This window comes from Euprymna scolopes, chromosome 12, assembly GCF_053919585.1.
Source record: "Euprymna scolopes isolate OS-2025 chromosome 12, ASM5391958v1, whole genome shotgun sequence".
Classification (NCBI taxonomy): Eukaryota; Metazoa; Mollusca; class Cephalopoda; order Sepiida; family Sepiolidae; genus Euprymna; species Euprymna scolopes.
Window position 1 is genome coordinate 53,520,795 of NC_136493.1, and position 15,134 is coordinate 53,535,928.

The 15,134-nt window shown below is 33.2% G+C and overlaps 1 protein-coding gene across 1 annotated transcript in view; it reads left to right on the forward strand.

The window, feature by feature from the left end:
* Positions 1 to 6,702: 6,702 nt before the first annotated feature.
* Positions 6,703 to 15,134, forward strand: part of LOC145291285 (corticotropin-releasing factor receptor 2-like) — a 641,903-nt gene continuing 633,471 nt past the window's right edge. Inside the window, exon 1 of the mRNA XM_080136936.1 lies at positions 6,703 to 8,070. The gene's annotated coding sequence lies outside the window, so the exon portion shown is untranslated. The remainder of the gene's footprint in view (positions 8,071 to 15,134) is intronic.

Here is a 15,134-nt window from a genome sequence, read left to right on the forward strand (position 1 = left end):
AGCTAGATCTTTTGCTAGTGAATATAATTTCACGACCCATATATAAGAAAGTTGTATTTTCTTATTAAATAAAGACAGGGTTTTTAATATGAATATCAATATACACACGCGCGAGCACGCGCGCAAAAAAAGCATTTGGGAAGTGATATACAAATTACCAGTTTCATGCTCTTTCTGTAAATAATTTGAGTTTAGGTACTTTGGACAATGTCAAAACATTGTTAATTAATTTCCCACATAGCAGCAGCCGTGTAGCGCGAGGGTTAGAAGCTCCAACTGTCGTTTGGCTTGAGCCGCGCTGATGAGCTGCGAAACAGTACTGTATGTGGATGACTATATATATATATATATATATATATATATATATATATATATATACATGGTATTGTTTAGAGGCTGTGAAGTAAATCAGAGTAAACTATTTTTATTATATAAAAATGTTTATTCCAGAGATATTTTTGACATTTGTAATTTCAATACAATTTCATGTGTATGGCTTCGCACACGCACATATACGTTGTAATATATAGGTCCAATTTCCAAAACTTTACGCATTAAATTAGGCTATATTTCGCCAATAACATATCAATAACATATCAAATGTTGTCTTCCATGACGTCTACTGTGTCTGATTTACCAGCAGAAACATCGGATTTTACATTTTGATATTATAGGCGGCTTCAGCAAACAAGTGTTAGAAAGTGGAAGAGAAACAAAAAGTATATATCAGGTTGACAAAATAGTGCTTGCGATTTTGTACTTTGGTATTCAAATGAACATATTTCGGCGTAAACAAATAATTATGGATCGAAACAAGCACCATCAGAATCAACACACTTTTGCCAACGCAAAACAAGTGTATTTTTGTTAGTAACGTAAACACTTGCGTTCTGGTGGCGATGACGGCGCTGAAAGCGTTTTTGATATCGTTTAGATTTTTAAGCATTTCTCATACAGAAAGGTGTCGAGATACTTGAAAAAGTGGTAGTTGCTAGGTAGGAGGTCTGGAAAGTATGGCGGATGAGGCAGAGTTTCGTAGCCAGATTCGTTCAACTTCTGCAGGGTCGGATTAGCAACGCGTGCTGAGTATTTTTGTGGAAAAGAATTGGGCCTTTTCTGTTGACTAACGCTGGGTGTTATTGACACATTTTTTCATGCATTTTACCCATTTGTTGACAGTAATTCTCCACCGCTACTCTTGCATACAAAAAACAGCATGACTTTCATTTGGTGTAACTTTTGCTTCGAGAAGTATCGTGGAGTTTCGTCGCCGCCTCACCACTAAGCTGAGCGTCGCCGGTCGTCGTAAAGAACCCGCTTTTTATTACAAGTCACAACCCAGTTGACAAATGGGTCGTTCTTGTTGCGTAAAATAAGGGAGGATCATACTTCATAAAGACGTTTCTTTTGGTTGTCGTTCAATTCGTGAGGCACCTATTTATCAAGTTTTTTTTTGTCTTTTCAATCTCTCAAGTAGTTAGTAATCGTCGTATACATTACATCAAATTCAGAAGCAAGTTCTCTAACAGTTGTGCGTGGATTGGCTTCGACTAAGGCTCTTAATTGATCGGTGTCAACATCCGATAGTCGATCACTACGTCTATCACTTTCAAAAGTCTCCTCGCCGCTACGAAATTTCTAAGACCACCATTGTGCTGTGCGTTCAGTAGTGGTTCCTACACAAAACGCTTCGTTGATATCGCAAGCTGTTTCAGCAGCTTGTCGGCTTAGCTTGAACTGAAATAAGCAATTTGTGCAAATTTGCTTTTGTCTATCTTGTATCCAATGTTCTGAAAATATGACATAATTGTTTGAAAGCGATTGTAATTTAACCAATAAGACAGGGCTTTAAATAGATAGGTTCTTTAAAAATATGTGTAAAGTAAAGGTATTATAACGAAAACGTATTTTAAAATACATTTGAAAGCAAAATTAAAAATTCCGCAAGAACTTCCTTATCAACCTAATATATATGTGTGTGTGTGTGTGTGTGTGTGTGTGTGTGTGTGTGTGTGTGTGTGTGTGTGTGTGTGCATATGAAAATGTATGAAAAAGAATACGAAAAGTATAAAAGCTTATAACTTATCTTTATTCGTTTTCTATTGGTGACGTGCAGGAATACAAAATAATATTATGAAAAAAAAAAATTAAAACTTTCCGACCGATTCTTCAGTCTTCATCAGTGTAGTGAAAGTGATGAGCATACACGAGAAAAAGGCGAAAGGAAAAGGAAGGAGGAGGAGGAGGTATAGCCAATGAGAAAGTTCCACGTCGGTTTTAAATGCATATACATATAAGTACGCACATGCACACATGCAAACAGTACATATACACATATAAAAGAAAAATAAAACAGTAAATAAACATGAATATATATATATATATATATATATATATATATATATATATATATATATATATATATAGGCTGTAAAGTCTAGACACATAGTTTTAGTAAATACCATGTGATTTCTTTGCCATGTATTTATTGCTTTTCCCTACTGTAAGCAGGCCGAAAGTCGAGGAAAATTAGCTCACCTTATTGATCCCTTTTTCATTTTTAGTACCAATCCGAGAAGTTGGGCGGTTGATACCTGATTATACTCTGTGTTTAGACTTTACAGGCACCCTGTTTTAATTACCAGGATGAGTTTGTTTTACAAGATGCGATGTTATATGGTTTTACTTGGTTACAATCGAATTTCTCTAATTAAATTTCAAACAAATCTTTGGCGATCTTTTCATAGTCTGGCTGAGTTTAGACCTTTAGATAATGTACAGTGTGATAATGTTGTTAGTGAATGGAATAAATGGAAATTGCGAATCGGAACGTTTTTTTTTTTGTTGCTTTTTGTTTGTTTTGCTTTGTTTTTTATTTTTTTGGTTTCTTTTTTTTTTGTTTTTGCTTTTGTTTTTAATTAGCGATTTTATAGCGAATACGCCTATCTGATGACAGAGAAGAAACAGAAATATCTCTCCAGGTTCTGGATATCTGCGAAAATTAGTATGTGCTTCTTCAGGTTTCCTGACATCGATAGTCACATGATAGACAACGTGCCATATTCAGGTTTTCTTGGCAAGAATCAATTCTCTCAAAAAAATAGTTAATTCTTTATTGGGGAAATGAGTTAAATCGAACCGAAGATTTCATTGCTTTGAAATCAAGACTCATCTGCTGTGGTCACTATTTTTCAGTTAAAATGTTAATAGAAATTCATGAACAAAATAATTTTTAAACGTCCTTGTAAAATTCTATACTTCCCTGTTTGACCATTATAAACTCCTTTGACGAAATTATGAACAGATGAGAAGTGCGGATTATGGGTAATTTTTATATGTCTATAAATGAGAAGAGAGTTTATATTTAAGTAAAATAAAAATTGATATCTAAGGCAATCATACCAGTATATCAATAAAAGCATAAAATATTATTTTTATAAAACTTCATATCACTTACAATATGTATATTTCCCAGTGATAGCCAACATCATCGATAACGAACTATAACTCAATTCAGACGCCTATTTTAACTTGCCGTTCATTACGATTAAATACTGGCTTTAATAAGTGAGCGCGAAAAGGCTATATATGTGACAATATGTACGCGTTTTACACCACCAGTAAAACTCAAAAACAGTTGTTTTAAAAGTTCCATAATTTCTCATATTTAGGCAATATTCACTTACTCAGATTTGTGGCGAAAGTAATGCAAGATGTCACTTACACAAGCGATGACGCCTCTGTCTATTCTGTCGGGTGATGAAATCAAGGAAGAAAAGAGGACACAAAAACGTTCGTCTATAGACTGTTTATTAGTATATATATATGGCATTAATTTGCATATGAGAACAATGACAACTGTGAAAACGACTAATCGACGAGGCAGTGAGCGGGATTTTTTTAACAGCTAAGAGAGAAAAGCCGAACTGTTAAGATTACAGTTGAAGTCGAGAGTTGGGAAGGAGTGTAGACGAATATTTATTACTCATGGACAAATATTTGTTCGCCATTGTTAAAAAAAGACACAAACCGTCTCATCTGCAACACTAAGGACGCGCTGTTATATAGTCACGTGTGTTTTATTATAGGTGTCACTAAATATCTATTGTGGTAGTTCTTCACTTTCTGAACCATATGTTATGCTTTATAGTCTATTTACGGACCGAGACCGTCTAAGTGTTTGATACGTGTATGTGTCAGACATGTATTTCGACATATCTTTTCAAATGCATCGTGGCCTTTTGTCTTTTCGTCGGCCTGGGAATTTCTTTGCTCTTGAATGGAGCTGGGACCTGTTAGACAAACATTCCAAACGATACAAGACAATAATTGATTTTATATAGTTTTTATTTCACTTCCCAGGCGTAGGTCGCAGAAGAAATGGAAAGTGAATGATTGCTTGTTGATTTCTTCGTCTTCATTTTGAGACACGTCAGCTCCCTCCCGACGGGCAGGAGAAGAACTGTTTACCCATCCGCTGTTTGACATCTTGACTCTAACTCAACTCTATGTCCAGATAAATAGAGTACTTGAAAGACAGACACGTTATTTCTGTCAGCTATTAAACCTTCCGCCGAAAACTTGCCCAGTTTACAGTGTTGACATGTTTTGACAACTTTATGAAAACATTGTTCACATCTCCTCGTTATGTTCGCCAGATAGATTAATCGATATGTAGGTAGATAGATAGATAAATAGCTAAACTAAAAGATAGATAGATAGATATATAGATAGATATATAGATAGATAGATAAATAGATAGGTAGATAATATAATTTCTATTCTGCTACACCAACTATATAACGGTGTATGTTGATGTTAAGATTTCTCTCGAAGGACACTGTGAAGACCGAGTGCTGTAGTTTCAGATTCAGTCTGGAGGCGATGGAGAATGCTTAGAACAGATACATCGACTCACCTGTATCTGGCGGTAGATCTTCTAAGCCATATACTAACTTTTGAGAATATATCTATTTTTCTTACCAGGATTTGCTGTCATTCCGTTCATTCTTTTAAAGTACCAAATCTGTTTTGAATAAACAATATACACCCAGAACCGGAAATAATGCCTTTATCGTAAAATTTACTATATCTTATGTTTTGCGTAAAACTTTCTTTAAACTTAAAAAGAAATGGTGATATATTATGGCAAAATTTGTGGGTTTATTTATATTTTGCTGTCTCTTGATTGTCGATTAAATTGTCTTTCAATTTTTCCGCTACAACGAGACGTGAAAAAGCTCTTACTAGCAAGGGGAAAGAAATTCTTAAATAATCCGCTAAAGGAATCTCTTCTGATGTTATTGCTGAGAAAATAAGACACCATATTGACACAGTGAGAAGATCCCTGAAGGACCCTTCAGCACAGAAAAAAAAATGATCAGAATTCTGGGCGCTCAAGGACTCTTACTGGTAGAGATTTGAGATATGTGATCTACGCAATGAACCATGACCAAACAAGTGAATCAGTTTTTACTGCCGTTGGGCTTCCTGAAGTGCATAGAATTACAAAAAATTATATTCTTCGCTCCATTGCTTCTGCCAAGTGGTCTTTGAACGTGCCTCCTCTGACTCCAAGACATCAAATTTTAAGGATACAATGGGTAGAGAAAGACATGAAGATCAACATGAATAACGTTCTTTTTACCGACGAGATCCGGACAACCTTTGATGCACCTAACGATTGGAGTAAGGACTGAGTGCTTTCTTTAACTGTGCGCCATCAATAATACGGAGAACGCATTATGGCATGGACTGGTATCATAGGGGATAGACTTGCAGATCCTGTCAGAGTACCTGATGGCAAATGAATGTGAATATTTTATTGAAATCCATAGCCAAATAGTCGAGATATGGTCAATTTTGTGAAGAAGGTGTTATTTTCGTTCTGGGTGTATATAATATAAAATATAGTTACACAAAAAAAAAACAGAACTGCTTGTTTAATTTCCTGAGTGAATTCGTCAGACTAAAGATACAGAATTTTATCCTAGAATCTGTTGTATCCATGTCCACTTTAACAGCAATCAATTACAATCAGTTACAGTCAAAAGGTTGTATGGGCTAAATAACATATATTAAAAATTATGTGTGTGCGCTCGCGCGTTTAGGGAGGTTGGGGGGGTTACATGTATTTCTACCTTTAGTGGAATGAACACTTGTACGTAAAATCGACTTTTATAATTAGTGATAAAACAGTACAAAGTTCTCCGTAAAACGAATAGAGAACTTTTAGGGGGCTAGTATTGTTGCTATAAACATTGAGATTTCTTTTCTTTGTGGCGTGTGCTAAGAGTTAGAATATCCGATTGTCAAAAACTACAGATAACTTATATAGTATGGCTATACACAGCGAGCTCATCCATACCAAGATTCGGGCATCAGTTATTACCCATCACGACTAACGCGCACACACGCACGCGCGCTGGTGCGTGTGTGTGTGTGTGTGTATAGTAAGCTATGAAAAAATAGTTATGACATGCTCCGTCTTTTTAAGACATCAGTGTGGCTAGTTATAGCAAACTCATCGTGAACTCCAAGATTCGAACTGAACATCAGTTTCTATCGATCTTAAATGTCCCACGCCCTAGTCTGTCTGTCTGTCTCTCTCTCTCTCTCTCTCTCTCTCTCTCTCTCTCTCTTTCGCTCGCTCACTCTCACCATATATGTGCCTGTATATATATATATATATATATATGTATATATATTCATATTTTTCTATATGTGGGTATATGTGTGTGTATGTGCGCACGGGCGCATGCACGTGCGTGTGTAAGTTGCCTGATGCATCTGGATATTACGGTAGTTTTAACATCTGAAGTATAAAACGATGATTTCACAGAGCGCAAAGAAACAAAACTACCGATATCGCTTCATTCATCACCGCGGCAGGATATATATGTCACGTGGTCTCTACATATTTGCTGCCCCGCCTCTCTCTCTCTCTCTCTCTCTCTCTCTTTCTCTCGCTTTCTTTCTTATTTCTTTCCTTCTCTCTTTCAAACACGACTCGGCTGCGTTCCGTGTCCATTTTCACCTTTCTTCGCCGTCTACATCCCTCATTTTCTCTTCCTGTTCGCAGAGATGAAAACCAAGTAACAAATAGACAGCCGTTTGCTTTTTTCTTTCTTTTATTTTCTTTCTTTATTTCTTTTCCTCCTTCATCAAACGCCCATTTTAAACGAACCAAACTTTTAAGTGGAAAAAATCACTCTTTTAAACTCATTTGCATTAAAGTAATTTCTCTATTTTTTCAACATTTTTAATCTCTCTCTCTCTCTCTCTCTCTCTCTCTCCTTACCTTTCTCTTGCTGTTTCCAAGATAGATTCTAAAAATAACAAAGCGGTGAAATGAGCGAAAAGAGGGGGAAAAACAAACAAAGAATGGCTTGATCCGTTTGCGCAAAGATTTCTAACCATGACTTCAAAATTACTTTCGACTTTTTAAATGTAATAGTTCAACTAGTGACTGAATAGAAAAACGCCGGCTCAAGATCGATTAGCTCCGACCATGAACAACAAAGACTGCCGCGATTTCTAGCAGTTCAAACTACAGCTTAGCTAACAGCGGATGTCATTTACCAGAACTTTTCTTTTCTTTAAGTAACATTCGGAAAATCAAAACTCTTTTAAACAATTAAAAAAAAAGATTCTCAAAAAGTTGGAAAACAAATCTTCTTTTTTTTTTTTTCGCGTTTTCATTTGAAAACAACCATTTTTTTTTTTAAATCAAAGTGATATTCGCTTTCTATTTGAAAGTATGTTGAGTGCAGAACTTGCCGTTTTATTAATTAAAGTGAAAACGATTATTGGGACGCGTATGAGATGATTTGCTGTAATATCGTTTAAAAAAAAAAAAACTTTTAAATAAAAGTCGATTCATTGAAAGAAAACTATATAAACCTCATAGAAACATACCAGGTGTGTGTTCCTTTCTTTTTCGGCTGAAAGATTTATTCGAAAACTTTGAGGGAACGAAAAAGACAAATTTCAACTTAACATTCGCGGATATTATGAAACTGCGAATGGTGTAAGTGTTTACCTGTTAAACAAAAAAACAAAAAACGCAAGGTAAGTTGTTATCGTTGCTTATTTCAATAAAACTAGTGGCGTGCCGAGGGAAGGGCGGTACTTATTCAAATTAAGGGAGGGGGCATCCAATAATATAAAAACACGTACCGGTTTATATAAAATTTCTTAGTACTACGATTCGAATTTTCGGGGCGTACCATCACTAACCTCTGCACTCTACTGCATAATACAGACCAAAAGAAAACATATTGAGTAAATTGTACTTTTTTTTATTTTTTATTAATTAATGCGCTTTGAAAATATCCTAATAGTGATACGATCTACACCCCTTGTCAAAAAATGACGGAGAAAAATATGCTCCACCAGTGTCCACACTAATATACATATAACATAATAGTACATCGGGAATTTTTTTTTTTTCTATATATAAAATATTGTTATCATGTTTGTTGACCTGAAGAGAGAAACAAAGAAACCCCTATTTATCGTTTAAAGTGGAACAGTTATTTTTCCGATCTCATTTTAGACGATGGGGAGGGGGGGGCGAAGCGACAAGGTTATTTTACTGCTGAGCTAAACTGTCCCCTTTTTTTGGGGGGGGGGGTGAAGCTTGATTCTGCCTGTCCCTTTCCCGTTTAGTCTTTCCTACCGCTGTGGGATTTAAATTAAATAAATATTTTCTGTAGTTCGATCAGTGATAGAGAAATCTCTTTACACTGAGGCATTTTTTTTTAAAAATTCATCTCAATCCAAAGTGGTCATTTTAGTGGAGCTGCCCTTTTCTCACATTAAAAAGCGATTGTTGCCCTCGTGGGGACGCACGTTATATATTTCTTTTTAATTTGTATCCGCGAATAATATTTACTGCACGCTTTTAATATGTAATGCTAATAGTTTAATAGTTTTACATATATTCGTTTCAGCGAGCATTATTAAGGAATAAAATGCCTATTTAATTGTTCCCTCGAGGACAGATTTAGATTGGAGATAAAGTTTTTAATGTGGTTTAAAATAAAGATCCACTTCCACTCTGGATTAGGACACAAATTAAAATTGCCTCGGTTCAGAAGTATTTCTCCTTCACTGATCGAGAAAAGAGAAGATAAAGTATAGTATATGCGCTTGTACTACACTTCCCTACGGACTGAACCTATGTATTCAAAAACTAATAAACATTTTAATTCCTCCATTTGCGGAACGTTGCAGTTTTCAAAGTTTTCTTCGCCCGACCTTCGACAGGTAAGATAAATTACTGAATCAAACAACGAAAATGATTTAACGAATTAACGTCCGTCATAAGAGTCGCAAATAATGAGTTATTGGAGATTTAATAATATCTATGTATAAGTATGGTGAATTCTATGCATGTCTGAATGAATTCTTAAAACTGGAAGGCAACAATGCATGAGTAATATTTATATCGAATTCCATGTGCGCTGGGTTGTATGAGAATATTTAGGAATACCATCACATATACACAACAGCGACACATAAACGGACACACGTTCAGACAATAAAAACCGAAATCAACGATCGCACATATCTATCAATATATATATATATATATATATATATATATATATATATATATATATATATATATATATTATATATATATATATTTGGTGAGAGTTGGTTAATATATGTATATACATATATAGTACATTTATGCATATATATACACATATATATGCATATATATATATATATATATATATATAAACACACATATATACATATATACATACATATATATACACATATATAAACATATATATATACATATATACATACATATATATGCATATATATACATAAATATATATACATATATACATATATATGCATATAAAAACATATATACACGTATATATACACATATATAGACATTTATATATGCATATATATACACACATATATATACATATTTATATACATATATATATACATATTTATATGCATATATATACATATAGGTATATATATGTATATATGTGTATATATATTATCTATTTATCTATCAATTTATATATATATATATATATATATATATATATATATATATATATATATATTACGCACACGTAAATACATGCAGTTATTCATTGCTGATCGATGTTGAATGTGTCCGACCGGCTGAATTATTAATATCAGCATTGATACACTTGCTACGTCATGTCACATTGATGTGTAGTTGGTGACGAAATATGTAAATATATCAATGGCAATTGAGCTACACAGAAGCTTCCCCATAAAACCCCATGGCCAATTTTCAGCATTATATATATATATATATATATATATATATATATATATATATGATTCTCTTCATATCCCATCTATTATAAATAGGGTTATTACAGCAGAATATTCTTATCATTGTTTTAACTCTTGAGTATATATCCGACACTGTTAGGCGCAGTTAATCAACTGAGAACCACACCACTATCTATAAAAGCAGATAAGATATCAACGGATACACACTCCACTTCAAAAGAATGAACGGAATATGGTGTTTTATTCGCCCTATAACAGATACATATACATATAAATATCAGGGTGCCACACTTTTTAAGTAGACTTAATTATCAAAATGCTTAAACGGTTTTATTTTCAAAAAATTAAGCAATATGAATCTATATGTGAGTGTGTGTGTGTGTGCTTGTGTGTATGTGTGTATATATGTGAGTACGCGTATTTGTACTTAAACAGTATGTACTTTAACACACTTATACATACAGGCACGTATATGTATATAATTAAATATGTATTTATATCTGTGTATGTATGTATCTATATATAAATACAGGATATATATATATATATATATATATATATATATATATATATATATATAAAGCTGGATGTGTATGTGTGAATAGGCTCCTATATGGTTGACTATTTTAAAAAAACTGATTACATATAATTATAGAAGATGTATCGAGACACATGAATGGGTATGTTTGATCTGGCAGAACGGTGGTTCATTAAAATTGTGGGCTCTGCGTTCGCACCTGGTCCACAAAGTATGGAAATAAAAAAATTAAAAATTAAAAAAAAAAACGTTTACAAGTGTTTTTGATATAGATGTGCATAAGAATACTTTGATGAGTATGTTTCAACTTAAATAGGGTTGGTATAATAAAATTGTGGGGTATGCGTTCGCGCCTGGCCTCCATAGAATGGAAATAGGCACAAATTTTAATAAAGACTTTTCATATCTATTTGCGTAAGTATACTTTGATAATTATGTTTCAATTTGAAGAAATATGGTATCATAAATTTATGGGGTGTTCGTTCGCACCTAACCTCCATAGAATGTAAATATGTCACAAAGTTTAACAAGGTTTTTTTTTAATATAGATTCACAGAATATTGTGATAAGTGTTTCAGTGTGATCAGGTATGGTATAATAAATAATGGGGTTTATCTATTTTATTTTTACTTTCATCATATTTTATTTTCGTTTTGATACCCCCAAATTCAACCCAAATTCACAACCCTTCCTTTTCATAACCTATCATACTTTCATAAATCAGAGTCCATTTTCTGTAGGCTATTTTTGAACCCAATCAACGACAGGTACTTTTGCTAGTATATATATATATATATATATATATATATATATATATATATATATATATATATATGCACATTTTGTCCCCTAAACTATGACTAACTGAGAATTATCATTAAACAAAGGCTGTGTTTGTGGCAATGCTACTGCACTAGAATTGATTATTTTCTTTCTCTCTCTCTATTTTTTTTATACATGAGCAATTGAATTATCTGTGTGCTGAATATCGTAAGAAAGTATTGAACGTAATACAAATATACTTTTTATTCCACTGACATCATTAAACATATAAGCTCAGAAGTTTAAACGCGAGTTGAAAGGAGATGAGAGTAAAAAGAGTTCGGTTTTACAGCATAAGTTCTGTGACTTAGCATGAGATGTTTATTTTCAAGCGACATTACCTCCATTAATACGCTCGGAATGTATATGTATATATATATATATATATATATATATATATATATATATATGTATATGCATACATATATGTATGCGTATATATATGTATATGTATACATATATGTATACGTATATATGTATATATATGTATATGTATCCATATATATATATATATATATATATATGTATAAGTATATATATGCACATATATATGTATATGTATACGTATATATACATATATGTATACGTATATATATATATATGTATATATATGTATATGTATGCATGTATATATGTATACGTATATATATATGCATATATATGTGTATGTATATGTATACGTATATATATATATGTATACGTATGTATATGTATGTATATATATAAGCAGACATAGTTAAAAACAACAGAAAGCTTCTGTTTTGTAATACCTTTTTATATTCTCAATCTTTTGTATATATATATATATATATATATATATATATATATATATATATATATATATATATATATATGTATATTCCATTTTTCTTTGTGGCGTCCATTCGTTCCGAGTCGCCTGAGGAAGTCTCATTGATTGAAACAGATAGCTATTTTTAGCGACCAGATATAACTGTTTACCCTATAATAATAATAATAATAATAATAATAATAATAATAATAATGATAATAATAGTATATATATATATGATTGCAACGTCTTGTCAGACGAGTGCCATTCCTTCAGACACTAAAAGTCCATGAGTCCAAAAATGACTTCCATCGCCACGGGATTATTTTTATAGACAGATGCCTGAGGGAGTGTCTATACACAGATGATGTTCAAAATGTTGAGATCCAGCAACCAGCAAGAGCAAGATAGCCAGCAACAAGTTAATTTGCAGACCAGCTTAATGCGGGTACTGGTCTGCCGCTTTATGGTTTTTTAAAACAGAGATTTGCTTCTCCTAGAAAGTTTGCCTTCACAACGGCTTAAGGGAGCCCTCTCCACAACAACACACGCATACATACACACAAACACACACGGTTCTAGTTGGCCGTTGACCCCGAAAAATGGTTCATTCACCTTGTTTTTAATCGTCCAGGGAGACTAGCCGCCCTCCTCACCAAAGAAGTCTGGTGGGCCAACCAGTTTAGTCGCCGGTGACCCAACCATGAGGCAGGTAATACCGGGTTACATTGTCCCAGTAGTGTTACATGATAAGGACTGTCCCCTTTTCATGTAAGTATAAAAATAGAGAGATTACTTAAAATGAAAATAAAATGAGAGAAAGCAGAAATCGAACCTTGGATATAAGTTTTAAAGAACAATAGGTTTAAATGGAATGTCCAGTAAATTGTTAATTCTGATGAAATAAATAATAAATAAACTATTCAATTGTAAGAAAGAATGTGGATAATAAAATATGAGTTAAATAAATTAGACATGTAGGTTAAATTCCTTTGTAAAAACATCAAAGAAAAAATAGGTTATTGGGAAATCATAATGTCGGAAACGTGCAAAGTCGCGCATGTTGAAACACGTGAATTTTGCTCACGAGGCCGGACATGCATGGATTTCTCAATATAGGAAGTGAGAGTTAGTTAGTTAGAGAGGCAGTCAGTGCGAAACTCAGAGAGAGTCTGGAGTTTGAAATTCGAACGTCTAGAAGCGAGACGATCACTTTTAAACTTAATATGTGAAGCTTTGAATTCTTGATGAGAAAACCACGGCCGGTCGTGAAGAAATAAACCCATCATGTGTTTTGATAAAGCGTCTTTGTGTTTGTGATTCTTACAAAAAGGTAAAGTGAATTGTTATTATATGTCTGTGTTATAAAATGTCGTGACATACACATCTCATATCCACAATGTGAATCTACATCTCATATCTACACTGACTGAACACTATCTCCTCACTCTAAGAGCTTCACATAGCAACACATCTATTAACCTAAGAATGAGCATATTTTTAATATATATGAATCGTCATAACATGAACAATCTCTCTAAGTCACTCACAACATTCCTCTCTCAACAGCATCACTTGTAATAAGAAACTCTCTCCTCTAAGACTCTCTCTCAACGACAAACACTCTAATAAGACTCTTCTAAGACTGCGCGTGTAATAAGACTCTTTCTAAGCATCACTTATAATAAGACTCTCTCAATGAAACCCCTATATAACAGGAACATATGACATGACATGACTAACCTGACTATATATATATATGTATATATATATATAGTAGAAACCAAGGATACAGCATCAAAATTAGCAAGCAAAATATAGTGCAATTTATAATACACGTGTATATAATCAAATAAAATTATAAATAAAACGGTAAGATGAGGTAAATACATAACATGGGACCGGAAACCATCGTATTCCACATCGTAACCTGCAAAAACCTTATCCTTGGTATAGTCAAGAGTTTGTTCGGAATTTTCTTCTGTAGAAATTAAACAGCCCTTGTTCATCATAGATTACTAGCCAATTTACTTTTACGGGACGAGGATATCCATTTTTTTTTACTGTTATGTTGTCTCCAAATACTTGAAATCATATTTTATTATGGAAGCACCATTTAAGATATTATTTAATTTCTTGCCAGCACGTCAGACACAAGGTCAGACGTAGTTTCGAGAAGTTATAGCAGTAGGATAACTTTTTACATTAAATACCCGAGCAGCTCTATCGGCATTATCCGTGAAGGTGCTTCAGGCGATCGGTAATAAACTAACTCGTTCTTAGAGAAAAGGCCAAGCTTGGATAGTTGAGGTCCTCGTGTTCAACGGAATCGTATTCAGCCCGACAGAATTCTAGAATAGAGAAATGAGACACACACACACACATTCCTCTATCTTCATATATTAATTATTTCATGTACCCAACTCAAATGATATTACGCAATATTAAATTTTATGTATCAGCTTTCTGTGTTTATTTTAAACGAGCTTAAAAGTTATATGGGTAGTAAGTTAAGAAAACACATGGCAACAAACCTACATAGAATCTACTTACGTACACGAAACACTGGATATATTTCCTAAATTGCTTTATATATATATATATATATATATATATATATATATATATATATATATATAATGTATATATTAAAAAGTCTGAATATGTAAAGTATTG